Source organism: Gavialis gangeticus, unplaced genomic scaffold (assembly GCF_001723915.1).
Source record: "Gavialis gangeticus isolate Ggan-Ray unplaced genomic scaffold, GavGan_comp1, whole genome shotgun sequence".
Taxonomy (NCBI): Eukaryota; Metazoa; Chordata; order Crocodylia; family Gavialidae; genus Gavialis; species Gavialis gangeticus.
Window position 1 is genome coordinate 15,493,440 of NW_017729008.1, and position 14,996 is coordinate 15,508,435.

The 14,996-nt window shown below is 39.5% G+C and overlaps 1 protein-coding gene across 1 annotated transcript in view; it reads left to right on the plus strand.

The window, feature by feature from the left end:
• Positions 1-67: 67 nt before the first annotated feature.
• Positions 68-14,996, plus strand: part of SRPK2 (SRSF protein kinase 2) — a 389,922-nt gene continuing 374,993 nt past the window's right edge. The window contains exon 1 of the mRNA XM_019509441.1: positions 68-140. The gene's annotated coding sequence lies outside the window, so the exon portion shown is untranslated. The remainder of the gene's footprint in view (positions 141-14,996) is intronic.

Genomic DNA, 14,996 nt, shown 5'->3' on the forward strand with positions numbered 1-14,996 from the left:
CGGGGCCGCGGCCGCTCCGCCCCGCACTAACCCGCCCGTGTCTCCCCAGTGCTGGCGCTGCAGGCCCGGAGGCGGCGGCCCAAGCAGCCCGCGGCGGTGGCGGCGGCGCGGAGGGACAAGCAGCCGGCGCAGCATAAGAAGTGAGTCCGGGGCCCGCGGGGTAGCCCGCCGCGCTCGGGCGCCGGGGGTCGCTCCGGGCCGGGAAAGTTTCCTTGAGGAGCGGGGCCCGGGACCCGGGCTCCTCCCCCAGCGCCCTCGGGGCTCGGGGGCCCCTCGCACTATGGCAGGGGAAGGGGTGACAAGTGCCCAGCGCCCCTCAGGCGAGTGCTGGCCCCTTGCCCCGCAGAACTGGTACTTCCAGAGCCGGTGCCCCAGCTTTCGGTTGCCTCAGGAAATGGCAGCAGCAAGGTGGCCTGGGTACTGTAGATGACAGAGCCCCCTTTCTTTCCCCCCCCACCTTTTTTTTGACCCGTCGGCTCCTGGGTCCCTTCTGCTTTCTCTCTTCCTCGTCTGTCTGACTCTCCTGAACGCTCAGTTCTTTGCACAGGGGTGTGAGAGCCGCGTCCTTTTTTTGAATGATATAAGGAATGGTCTGTGGCCAAAATTTAATTGACAGTGGTATTCGATTGGAGTAGAAAGAAAATCAGGCTCTTAAAAACAAAACAAAACAAAGGTTTACATTCCCCTGCCTTGTTTTGAAGCCAGACACTGCTGTCTTGCGCTGCTCTTGAGGGACAAAGAGAAGCGTGAGAGGAACAGAACAAAATCATGAGGTGTCAGGGTTGTTTTTAGCTTTTAATCCTCCGGGGTTGGTATTCGGAGTAGACACTTGTGCGTTCTGAGTCTAATGTTATCACTTGAACTTTATTTCTGCGGGTGGACTATCCTTCAGTCACGCAGGAAGGGTCGGCACAGCAACCAACATCCGTTGCTTCAGTTAACAGTCTGCTTCAAGGGAATTGCATGATTGCCTGGTAGAGTTTGTTGCATTGTAACTTATTGGCAGACTGGTTGCATCGCTTATTAAGGTAGTCGCACAAACTGAACAAAGCAAGAACTTTTTTTTAACTCCACTTTTTTTTTTTGTTTAGTTTTCATCATCTTGATAGTTAATGTAAGGGTGTGAAGGGTGCTTAGTGTTTGCCATATGTAGACCTCTTCAGTTGATAATGAGAGCTGGCAGAAGAGAACTAAGATTTTGTGGTGTGGAGAAGTAGAAGGTAAGTGATTGTTGTAAGGAGGGGCCCATGTTATGACTTGGATAAAGATGAAGTCTGTGAAATGCTACAGAGGTTTCTGGTCGAGCCTCAGTTGCATCCAGTTGCAGAGATGGCTGGAAAAGCATTATGTAGTGCTACTATCAGCAAGTTATGCCAAATATTTGGTTCTGAGAATAATGCATGGATTTACCATGCAGTGTATACAAGTAGCTTTTTATGAGTCCTAGTCTGTTAGGCAAAGGATTAATCAAAGCTGTTAGGACAGTTGCACACAGAAGTTGTACCACTTAAACTGCAGGTCTACCCTTTGAAAAGTGGTCTGTGAAATGAACAGATCTCTGCGCACAGGCTGTGTTCAGAGATATACTTGCTTTGTAGTAAAAATGCTGGTTTGCTATTCTTTCCTTGGTATTCCAGAGCACAGCCCTGGAAAAGGTAGCTGACTCACTTCTTTGGCTTTTGTCTACATGCAGACTTGAACTTTAGAGTTAATGCAGAAGCCAGGAGGAAAACAGATTGATTCTTTTTTTTTTTTTGCCGCCTCCCCCACCCACCTTTCCTCCTCCCCCCACAATCAAATTTGCTTGCAAATGTGGTTTTTTGTTGTTTGCTGTTTGTTTGTTTGTTTGTTTTTATTTTTTACAGCATGTAACATATTGGAGCTCAACTGATTGAGGTGTTTGTGCAATACTACAATGCAAGGGAAGGCTGATCATGCTGTTATTTCCTTGCAGTGGTGAGGAATACAATTGCCAGGGAAAATAAAGTACCTATATTTCCCTACTGTGCATGGGTGGAAATGATATGGCTGTTCTTGTGACAAAAAATATCCAGACAATTAATATATTCTTGGGCTTATCTATATTGTATAACTTGATTTTATGTATACGCATGCCTAGAAAATGGCATGTTGCTGCCATTTGTCAGTATTGTCACTTTTGTTATCCTACAGTGAGTGAGCCTGTCTGGGCCACCTAGTGTCATTTTTGTGCGTTTACTCAGAATATGGTGTTGACATGAGACAGTGCATCCTATGAGTAAAATTGTTAAATAGTTGTCTTCTGAGTTTGTGGTGCTTTGGATAAGCCTTCATCATTTTGTCTTTATTGCCAGCTTGCAAGACCATACAGTTCTGCAATGTATTAAGCTCAAACATTTTAAAAACTTGGATATCTAAAATTAGCTAATCAGGGTAACTTCATGCCCCTACTTTGTAAAATTAGGCTCCCCCGAATCAGTGTAAAAACTGATCTAGCCTGTGGTTGATTTCCCTTCCTCTCCCCTTTTCTGTGTGTTTCTGTGGAGGAGGGGAATGGTCTTCATACTCTAAGATTATATTTAACAGAAAGTAATTATATTTCAGTTTTAATATATGTAATTGGTAGCTCCTGATATGTTTGAATATCTGAGACGCCTCTTCATCTAATGTTTATATTTTTAATGTGTTGATGAATAAAGTCGATGCCAAAAGTTTTTGTGGAATCCATTCAATGTACAGTAAATCTTATACTGTAAAGAAACAAATATATCTGTTGAAGTGCTGTATATGTTGGTTCCTCTTTCAACTGAGACTAGCAAAAATCTCGTGCTGGGAAAGTATCTGGGGTTGTAACCATTTACTTTGAAACAGAAAGAGCTTCCAGAACTTCTAATATTCCATATAGGACTATGGTCAGGTTGGCACGCTGAAAGTAAGCATCCCGACTTGGGCAGCAAGCCATCAAGGAATTCAGAGAGAAATGAAATTGGAATTTCTTGACATCTGGTACTGTGTTGGGTTGAGAGAATCTGCTCATCAGGTATTGAGTAGTTAGAGGTGTTGTGCAAAATCTTAAATCTGAACTGTTATATATGTATTAAACTGTATACCATCTTTAGGACTGTTGCTTATAAAAACTACAGTCGGGTTCAACATGGGCTCACTAAAAAGGTTTAAAACCTTATAAAGTATCATGGGATGGGATATAGGTAGCATGCACATGAAACCTAATAAAAGAAAACAGGAGGTTATTAACAGCACACTTTAACTCCTGGATGCAGAGGAATATCAGGTGGTAAATATGCAGTTGATGGTTGGGTGAGGTGGGGAAGGCTGGTAAGTCATCTCCTCTGACATTATGCATCTTTCTTGAATTTTAGCCTCTTTAATAGCTAAGATCTTTCATTAATTGTTTATGTCAGTTTGCCATTGCAATTTGCTTTTTAATCACTGTAATAAAATTTATTGTGGGCTATGGAGGAAAAGGTTGTTTTTCTCTACTGAACTGCATAGCCCAGGGGTGGGCAATTATTTGCCTGGTGAGCCACTTAATGAGTTTTGGTAACCTGTTGTAGGCCACACCTCTCCCTCTCTTCCCATTCCTCCCTTCCAGGGTTGCGACCAGTGTGGAAGCTTGAACCTGCCTACAGCTTTGGCATGTCCTCCATCCCTGTGCCTGGAATCCACACAACTGCAGCTTTAGTGTGCTCCCCCCACGCCCACCAAGTCCAGACCTGGCAACTGCTGGCCACATCTTCAGTACCCAAATAGGTAGGGTGTGCTACAGCTGTGAGCTGTGACCAGCACAGAAGCCTGAGCCCACCTGCAGCTGTAGCATGCCCCAACCCCTCTGTGCCTGGAGTCCCAACCTGGAAGCTGCTGGCTGCATTTGGACAGCTGTGGACATGGCTGGCAGCTGCCAGATCCAGACTTGGGGGAAGGGATAGAGTGTACTGCAGGTGGGTTCATGTTTCTACACTGGTGACGGCCCAGGTCTAGAGAAAGTGAGTGAGCAAGCAGCTGGCACACTAGAAGCAGCCCTGGCTTTCTGGCATTATGCGGCTGCTGGACATAGAGCCCCCACCTACCCAATTGGGCTAGATCCAATCAGTTGGTGGGCTGGTTCCAGTCTGCAAGCAATATTTTGCCCACTCTGGCATAACCTCATACAAATGCAGCGCAAGACAAAATGCAGGGAGTGAAATCTGGAGGGGGACTGCTTCCTGACATAGTAGTAATAATAAATATCCATTCTTTGTATGCTGGATGCTCTCTATAGCATGACTCAGTTTTGAAATTTGTTGCAAAAATAATATAGAAAGACTGTTGACTGGCATCTTAAATTTATTTAAGTTTGTAAACTAAGAGGTTTAGCTGAAGTAATAGATTTTTTTGCTCCCATCTCTGTACTATCAGGTTAGACTGGTTCAGTGCCATTGCTATTCCTACTGAAGCTGCTGCTTCTCCATTAACTATATACTGGCTCCAGCCCATGAGTGATATTAATGATATACTTAATAATAAATAACATCCTTGCATTTATATTAGAACTTACTTTATTCTAATAATATTTTTTAAAATATCCTTAACTTTGTGAATATCATCTTGGGTGTTGGTCTCCATTGTGCAACTAACTGTGTTCACCAGCAATGGCTAGACAATACATCATGTAACAAACCCTATGCTTTCTTAGCTAATTCATCATACAGCAATAAGTAAGAAACATCTGTGCAATTAAAGAAAGACATTTCTTTACTGAAAAGTGCTTCCCCTCCACTTCTCAGTTCTCATTGCTAAAATTGTAGTGGTGGCTTCTTGGTCATGTAGGATACTTTGTCTTTTTTCTGGCCTCCTTACTCCATCTTTTGTGATGTCTGACCTTTATTACTTACTGTTTTTCTAAGGGTTGCTTGAAGGGGGCCAAGTTTTAGTTTGTGGTAGGGAAGATTAGATAGCCAAGTGGCGGAGCTAAGCCACCAATATGCATTGCACTTGAATAAAAGGATCACCCTCTACATTTATGTGCAAACCAGTCTTTGTTTCTTGCCTTAAGAACCTAGTATTTTAGGCCATTAGGTCCTTGTTCTCTTCACTGACCCTAGGGGAAGAAATACGTGTACATTGTCCAGGACTTTTCCCTTATCTTCACAGCCACCAACTTAAACCATAGGAAGCCTTGTGAGACCCTTATTTTGTGACTGTTCTCTTGTTCTCACATTAATAGTGTAATTGAGAGGCAAATTGGTCTTTTGTGTACATAATTGTACACTTTAAAATTTGCTGTCAGAATGGGCCTTCTATTATTCGTGAACACATGCGCGCACACCCTTCCTCCCTCTCCCCCACACTTGAGCTAATGTGACAGCTAGCTTTTCTGTTGCAAATAAGCAGCAGACTTCTATCTTCCCAGTTACGCCTAATCTTGTGATGCTAGTCCTTTTCCACAAACAGGTTTGGGGTGTACTCGCTTTCTCTGCCTACAGTTTTCATTCATACCTCAATTCTATTTCTTTCCCAAAAGAAAAGTGTGTAGTATGGGTATATACAGGCTCTTGAGAACGCAGCTTTTATTCTTCATAATTATGCCCATACCAATTTTTTCTGAAAAATATCACTTAAACTAAAATCAAATACAGTTCCCTGATATTCCCTTAGGTAAAAGATGGCTCTTACCACATGCCCCATCATCATGAGACCAAACAGATGGGTTCTAGGTGTAAGTAAAGGCTGTACAAACATAATAAGGGATGCTCCTTGTTCTGAAGAGCTTGTAAGAAAAAGATGCAGACAAATGGAATTCATTGTACAAATAAAGTGGCTGTGGGATACAGGCTACTGTGGCAATATGCCAAGAAAGACTGCCGCTTAGTCTTAAAAATAATTGGTTGAAGGCTTTCTGGAAAGTTAGTATTTAATAAATCTGGGGAAGCTCCAGAGACCTGGAAGTGCACATCATGCGAATATTTTAAAAGTACAAGTGGCTTGATCATGGATTAATAGGTTGGTTATCCTGATGTTGAGTCTGTGGAAGAAGGGGACAGCTGATATGGAACTGTCATTAAGGATAGAAACATAATTAATGCCAGTCAACATGGTGTCATGGAAATTAAAATTAGCTCTGTGATTCACTTGCTTGCTACATGTCCTTCATAATTTCCCCTCCGCCCCTGAGAATATGATTGGTTATAACACTTATGTTGGATCCTACAGGACTTGTGAAGTCAAATGAACTGTTAAGAGGATCTTATAATGCATATATCCAACGTGAAGAGAGGATTAGGAAAAAAGAAATACTGATTTTCATTTTTTACCAATGTACTTCTCATTATAATCTTGTCTGGCTCTTTCTTTTTTTGCAGTAAAGGTACGCCCATTTCTGGAACCTTGCTTTCTAGGCTACTTTAAAAAAAATCATACAGTTATTTATTCTATCCGGTCATAGTCCATATACTGAATATTTTAACTTTTTAAAATTAAATGTTTAATATACAATTGGCTTGAGCTTCTGCTTACTCAAAGTGTTAACTGTTACCAGTTCCCTATCTACTCCCTTACTACTTTACCCCTCTTTGAACTCTTTTATTTTTCCTTATCAGTCTATTCAATAGTCATTCTACTATATAAATAAATAAAATAAAAAGGAATGACTCTTAATATTGTTAGCTCTGTGCAGTGAGCAACTGCTCTTGCATTATCCTAAATTTTGCAGAGCTTCTCTAGTCCATGGGAATTATACTGTGCCTGTGGATTTCCACTGATAGATGTGCTAGATGAGCAGAAACAATTTAAAATATTGTGATATATTACTACATTACAATAATCTTTGTACTACTGAAACATTGGATAAATACAGAGGAAGCAGTATGCCAGTTTTCTGTCTAGTGGTGTGATTGTTTAGAAGAAATGCAAATGAAGTTGACTGGGAAAAAAATTATCTTTAAAGTGCAGTTATTTAAAAATAATACTTCAGAAAATTAGCAACTTGTTTCCACGCTGTGTTTGCAAAATATTGATGTGTTTAGCTAGGGGCTGGCCTTAATTTTAGTTGGGGTCAGGGTCAGCTTAAGGAAACAACATGGTAACAAATATATTCCTATATGTTTTGTTCAGAAAACAAATTGGCAGGCTTTTGATTTAATATGGCAACTCCAGTTAAAAAACAATGCATTTGTCTTAAGGTGTCATGCTTAGTGTTGCTTCTGAGATGCTTATTGAAAGCATCAGTAAAATAAGTGAGAAAAATCTACAACTCTTGAGAAATGAAATTGTTCATTGACAATGTAGTTTCACAAGTTTTCTCATTTTAAAATCTGTGTATAAAGACACTAACTTAAAAATATGAGAGAGTCTTTGTCCTCAGGGATAGGAAAATAGCATTGACTTTTTTTAATGGAGTTGTTCCCCATTTCTACCATTTTAGAAAACTAGCGAACAATAAGCAAACCATACATTGACAATAGCCCAAGGCTGCTGAAGTCCTTGTATTTTTAAATCTTTCTGTGGTACTTGTTTTGGGTGGTATAGGTCAGAATTTATGCACACACATTTTTGCAGGCTAACTTCTAATGCTGGAATCACAAAGTTCTTGAAAGTTTTTGGAAAGTAGAAAACACAACAATCCTTAATAAAATGCACACAGTTACAGTACAATCTGGTCATTGCTTAGAAGTGACATTTTTCTTTGTGCTATACTTCTTCTTTGTGTTTCATTTCTCGTGACTAATTTTTTTTTCTCTTTCTTTCTCTTTTCATGCTCTTCTGTGACTATATTTGTATGTGTATTATTCTTTTCTTGCTTTGTTGGTTTGGTTCTTTTTCCCTTTACTCATGAAGGTGACATGATTCATAGAGCTGCCACTGGTGGTGTCTTGGGCTGGGTGATATATTTTTGAGGTTTGCATATAACAGAATCATAGAAGAAATCCTGCAGGCATTGGACTGAGTTTATATTTCTTTGTGCTTGAGGTTCTTTTGTGGCAGGCTACCTCAAAGCTTGCCACAAAAGCTAGGAAGACATTTACAAGGGTGTTCATAGAGCAAATCCTGTGTAGTGCAGGTTTCTTCATTTTTAATTTTTTCCCTCAGTGTATGGTAGCCTTTTCTCTCTTAAACTATTCAAGCAAGGAGATGCTTAATTGTATAACAATTTCTATACATATGTATATAGGAGAAGAATTTAATTCTTAATTCTGATTTCTTGACTTTTTGTGATTTTAAACATCTTGGTCTAATCAGTGATACAGCATAGGTTTTAGAGTTAGTCCCGTTAATCTGAAGTCAGGCAGAAGGCAGGGCATGGTAGCACCTTTTAGGCTGTTTATAGATGTTATGTTTTTTCTAGGTTTAATCTGGACTACAGCTGTAACTATATACATGTGGAAGCTTGTAGTCCAAATTAAAATTGGCTCCAGTCCAGATGAACTAATCCACATTGAATGAGGATTAAAGTTAATGCATACTAGGACAGTCCGAATTGGGCAATTTAAACTGTATTAATTAACATGTATATAGAGCATTGCTTTTGGGAAAAACAGTCCTTGGGAACTCAGATAAGCAGATTAGCATTACAAATATGAATCTGGGCAAGGGAAACTCAACTGGGTTTTTGCAACACAACAGAGGCTATCAGGCATGAAGTAACACCTTTACAAAGTCAAATGTTCCAGCACCACTTCACCCTGCTAAGTGTCAGGTAACTTCAGCTTCTGGGACAGCACTTCAGATAACTGCCACAATGTAGCAGTGCTTACATGGGTTTATTATCGCCTCCTAATTACTTCTACCTTATGTTAAGGGGCTGTCAGGTATATAGACCATGTATAGTCAATACTCCCTGCTGTGATGGTGGATGAGTGTCTATTAATCATTACTTTGAATTGAAATTTGATTCAAACTGCATGATGCAAATCAGTTTGCACGGTTTAAAAATGTTGAGCACATCTACAAATGGCCTTAGAGGCTGATTCAGAGAGGTGTAAGTTTTCCTAGGCAACAGCCTACTTTGTCAGGTGCTATGAATGGGCCATTGTAGCATCTGACAGGCTGTCACCTACAAAAGCTTATTTTCTGAACCAGTTAGTCTCTAAGGTGCCCACCCTGCCCTGCCTTCAGGATAGGTCTTGTGTATCATTTGTTAAAGAAGTAAATATTAGAGGAGGAAACTAAATAGAAGCCTCAAGGCTTCTCTGATGAGCAGAGGGGCAACATAGGTGCAATGTAACAATTTCCAGAATAATTGTTTTCTTGAGAATTGGGTTGTGGGGAGGGATGGGGTATTGCATTTAAAATAATTACTACTGACATTCATTTTTTTGTATTTTGGGCAGGGTCGCTTTGAATTGTCTGTTGTGCCTTTTGGTGTAATGTACATTAAAGGCTGACCTAACCAGGCTAAAATGCTTGCTTGTTTTTTTTAGAGCAGCATTCACTAGGTAACACAGTGTAATTTATGTTTTCAAGAAATAGATGCAAATCTTAATGTTTTCTTCTCCTTTTCCCTCTTGCGCATACTGCACTTTTTCAGAACTTGAAATAATACAATCTTTCTTTATCTGAAGCTCATGCTTTTGATTTAGAAATTCAGGGTGGATTTAAAAAAAATCCATTTTAAAATATCGTTTTTAAATGTTGTTTATATGATAAACGTTTTCTTTAAAAATGTTTAAAATAACGTATGAATACCATACATGATATGTTAAGATGTAAACTTACTCTAACTTCTTAACATTTAAATAAGAGAAGTATGTAGACTCCATAAGTCTCTACTAAAACCGGAAATTAAAGGATGCATATTTTTTTGTATAAAGAATTGGGGTGTGAGAGTGGGGGGGGAGGGAATCTAACTTCTGAAATCAACAGACATGCACTATATTAGTCATGGTCCAGAGCTGAAATGTAAAATGGATGAAAATTAAAATATTAAGAAATATAATTACTGAAGCAAATGTATAGTTGGTTCTTGGTGTAAAAAAGATGTACCAAATATAGTGTAAAGGCTTTAGTTGTAAATATGCACATTTTAATGGCAATATCAACCAACTATAATTCATGTTTTGTTAGAAAATCACTGACATACAAGTAGAAGAATTGATTAAAATCAGTTATTTAATTCTGAGGCTTTCCAATCAGTGACTGAAAACTATTACAAATCAGTTTAAGCTGATCAGATTAAATCTTCAGCTCAATTCTTAATCATCATTCATGTCATGAGTCCTTATCTCTTGTTCTGCTTTGTTATTTCATTTCAGAACTTGTACACTGTGTTTTACAAAGAACATGATACAAGAAGTCATGTCATGTCTCTTGATGTTCTAGTATCAAGAAATAAAGTACCATATTTACTTATGGTAATAAATTATAAGACAATGTAGGGGAAGCGGGAGAAAGAAAGAAGAAGAAAAAAGCAAGCATTGTCTTATGATCATCACATACAATTTGCCTGAAACCAAAAAATGCATATGGCCAGCTGGCGGAGGATTCACCAGCTCCTTTCAGTGTTCAGGATCACTCCAAGTTGCTTTGGCACATGCTGGCTAGAAATCCACAACTTGAAATAGTGCGGTGCCTGCCGAGTTGTCTCCACAGTGTGTGTGGTTTCTGGCCAGCAAGTGCTGAGTTTCTCAAAGCAGTTGCCTCAGTGCCAGGTGCTAGTGTGAGATGGGTACCAAATTTTTTCCTTTTGTGGAATCTAACTAATGGGAAGAGAGAGTCTTACATTCAGGTTAGTCTTAGATCAAGTAAATATGACAGCTCAGCACCCTCACCAATTGCCACTCCAGTCCTCTTCCTGTCACCTGCTGCTCTTTTTGTTTCCTACTCTGTGCTCCCTGCTTTAATTTCCTGAACTGCTTTCCACCATATCTGCTTCTGTGCTGCTTCCTTTCCCTGGTCTGTTCTCTGCCCCACAAAGGCTGGTTGTGGCACTTTTGCTGCAGGTTGGCCACCCTCTGACCTACAAGATGGGGCATAAGTATTTAGCTTTCTGTACAGCAGCTCCCTCTATCTAGTTATCCATCATACTTAAAACTGAAGGGGCCGGGGGAGAAGGAAAGCCTGAACTTAAACCCCTATTCAGCCCTTCCCCTATTATAGTTGCAAGTTAAAGTCTTTTGTTTAACTTCTTTACTTGTTGAATATGATCAGCACCAATACTTTTTATTAAAGACGTTAAACAGAAAAAGTAACTGAAAACAGAATAATATTAGTTAACATTAAATAATATTGGCCTTTTATTCTAAGTGAGGGGGAAAGTTTGTGGGCTATTTAAATGCTAACATTAAGTGGGATTGATATTTTTCTTTTGGATCAGAGGAGGAGAGAAGCATTGAGAAAATTAAATAAAAAGAATACATGAGTGAAGTATGTTGTATATCAGATAATTGCGTAATTTGCTTAACTGAGTAACATGACGCTGGTCCCAATTATTTGCATATTGCTTACATTATAACAGATAAAAGTTGTCCACATATTAGTTAAATGCACTATGCATACATTGCCCAAGTACATAGGAACTCTTTGGCCACACTGTTTACTTTATGCCATAATTGTATGCTGTGTAGTTGCATAATTGGTGATATCAACTAGCAGCTATCAGTTTCAAAGCTTATAACAGTAGTCCTTAACTGACTAGGTCCTGTCAATTTGTCTCTTTAGTATAGTGGTTATCACAATTGCTTCACACTCAAAAAGTCCTGGGTTCATAACCAGACAGACCCAGCCCTGTCAATATCAAGATTGGCATTAGAAGCATAAGTTGTACTAAGGGTATGGATACATGTATATTTGGAACCATTTCAAAAGGGCAGCAGCTCTAACTGCTAGCTGCAGACCAGTGAAGGGTGGCCTTTGTCTGGCATGCCACAAATTAGCCCTGCACCTTCTAAGTGCCACTTGAATCCCTTTTCTCTACCCAATCTGCTGCTCAGATGGGTGGATCTAGGATTTTGAAAAGGGAGGTGCAGATCATGTGGTGCATCATCACATATACAAACTTGCAGAATGTATTTTTCTCCAGATAAAAAGAAACTAGAAGCTTTACTCGCATGATACAGGCTTAGGGCTATATTATTCAGCTTGATCAAAGCAAAAACTAAGGTCACTTTATTGGAAAGTACACTGATTTGCTATATCATGTTATGCATTAGAAATGCAACACACTAGGCAAAAGCACTGTGCTACCTGCCTGCTGCCCAGTCTGCTGAGGGGCACACAGGCTGCCTGTGCCACTTGGTGCATCTATGCCACAGGTTGGCACTGTGATGTAGATACAAGTGTTAAAACATGTGCCATCTTTAACTTTGGATAATGCAATTGATGTAGTTTTACTACTTTTCTATCATTCCAAGCTTCTGATCTTTAATTCTGTTTCACAGACCTGAAAACATGTTAATTTTTAAAAATAATGATAGATCTACTCCTGGAGACCAGTCTTCAGGAGCAGATAGGGTTTGAGCTTTAGTTAAGCAGAAAAGGGAGGGTGAGTAAGCTGAAGGTTAGGCTCTGTCCTTGCTCTATGCAGCCAGAACTCCTGGAAAAGTCTTTTTTTTCTTCATTCTGCCTTTCAAAAACAAGGTACATATGTTCTGGGGTGTGTCGTATGCAAGAAAATACTAATACTTGTGTTAGTATGAGCATCTTAATTTCCTCTTTCCATTAGAATTCTTGGTCACAGTATGCAAAATCTAGGATGGTGTGGTTGATTATAAATAATTATTAAATGAAATGTTCTCAAAGTAGTTTTAACCTGAACAGCTTACACTTCTATAACAGCTTTATATGACATCTGAAACCCCCATTTTCTAGCCTGTTTTATTAGCATCATAGCAATAAAGATTAAACCACACCCTTTTGTAGGTTTTCCTTCCGCAGTTGGCTTCACTGTCACCTTTGCCCTGTATTAGTTTCAGCCTACTAGGCACGCACACACCTCAATTTGGCTTCACTCCACCAGGTCCTACCCCTCTTGCCCCAGCTTCAGTCCTTGGCTTTCAGCCTACCACCCACTCTCACCCTAACTTGGCTTGGCATCCTTGGCCTTGGACCACTTGGTCCTATCCCTACCTCACCTGCATCTCCTCATGTTCAGCCTACTGGGTACCCTCATCCCAACTTGACTTTGGCCTATCAGCCTCAGCCCCCCAGGCTCTAAGCTCATATCTCCTAACACTGGACTCATGGGTGGATCTAGGATTTTGAAAAAGGGGAAGGGGTGCAGATTGTGTGGTACATCATCACATAATGCAACATACATTTTTCTCTAGTTAAAGGGAAACTAGATGCTTTACTAATGTATTATAAAGCAATATTAATATATTAGGGAGTTAACACTTATGTAGTTCTGTTAAAAATCAAAACAAAAACAAATAACTATTGCAATGTACACTAACTAGCTAGATTAAATATGAAGTTAAACACAAAAACAAAAAATACCCTGCTAGGCAAAATATATTTGAAATAGTCAAGAGAGTGTCATTAGTAGTCTTTATTGTTAAATATCTTCCTCTTATTCAGATTCATAAAACAAAATACAACTTTCTTGAGCATCTTGACAACAAAGCATGGTCAGTTATTTCTACACCTGAGTTAACATTTCTACACCCAAATTAAGGTTTTTAGCTACAGCTAAAAACACAGTCTTTGGGACTATGAAATGGAAGAGAGACCTTGACAGTAATGGCTAATACACAGCAAACCTGCAGAAGAAAGGATTATTTGAATAGCGGAACATCAAGACCATTAAAAACGATAGAGGGTGGTTAACATCTGTTGTATGGAGAGAGATTAACAGGGATCTGGAAGGTGATGAGCCATGAAGTCCATTGACTGTCAGCAGTGTCTGAGTGGGAATGCTGCTATTTCTCCTAGGCTATTGGTTTTAAAGTTTGGAAATTAGAGGAGGGGGTGCAAGTGCATCCCTCTAATCTGGATCTGCCCTTTACTGGACTTCTAGGTCCTCTTTAGCACTGCTGGGCCTTTGGTTCACAGCTCCAAACTGGAGTGCCTCACTGGCACCCCACTGTGGCCTCCTTCTCCCCTTAAGCTACTCCTGAATCTTGCAGCCATTTCCTGAATCAAAGCTACAAACAAATGGTTAACCCAACTATCTAGTCCATTTAGGTACGCTCACCACAAAGAGAATCCTCCCCCATCCCTACCTGTTGGCTCTACCAGCTTCCTGCATTACCTGATTTCTCTGTAAACTGTTAAGTCACCCACCTTCTTTGCTGCCTATTTCTGACTGCAGACAGTTGTCCCTTTCCTCTCCATAAGTAATGGTTGGGACTAGTCTTCTGTGTGAGAATCTAAGTGGTTTAAAAATATTAATAAATCAACCCTCTCAACTAATTTGTGAGATAAGGTAAGTATTATCTGCTTTTTATCACTTAAGAAATTGCTGCACATGAAGAATAGCTAGGATTTGTACACAGACTTCCCAGTGCCATGTTTTAAGTAAAACGAGTTTTTCAGAGTGAAATTTTACATTTTTGTCTTAGTCGCATTCTGATCTCGTAAGATTAAAAATGCTGCTAAAATACTGTGGAGTATTTAAAGGGACAGAGTCAACTTTAAAATCAAGTTTCTTTGTGAAAACAATATGTTTGCTGATTGCTATATCAACACCTAATATGACAAGCAGTTGGCAAAATGTTTTCGTGTTTTTTTTTCCAGTTTGTGTATGCATTTGACAGCACATTGTGTGTAATAATTTTCATTTTCTTATTCTACCGTTTTTTTTTCTCCCTTAACATCAAGATGAGAGGAAAAAAAGCCTTAAATATTTTTTTTCAGAAAGAATTACTTTAAATTATCTTCAATTTTTTTAAAAAAATGAGAAATTGGAGTTGTTTAACTATTAATTGACAGTATACCTGTAAATCCAAACACATGCTTTGGATTAGGATTAAAACATTTGGACCCATTACAGTCTGTCATGTTCGTAATTTATATATTCAAAAAAGCCCCCAAAACAGCTGAAATGATTAGCCTTCAAGCAATCTGATGGTTTCTCCTTACCGAGA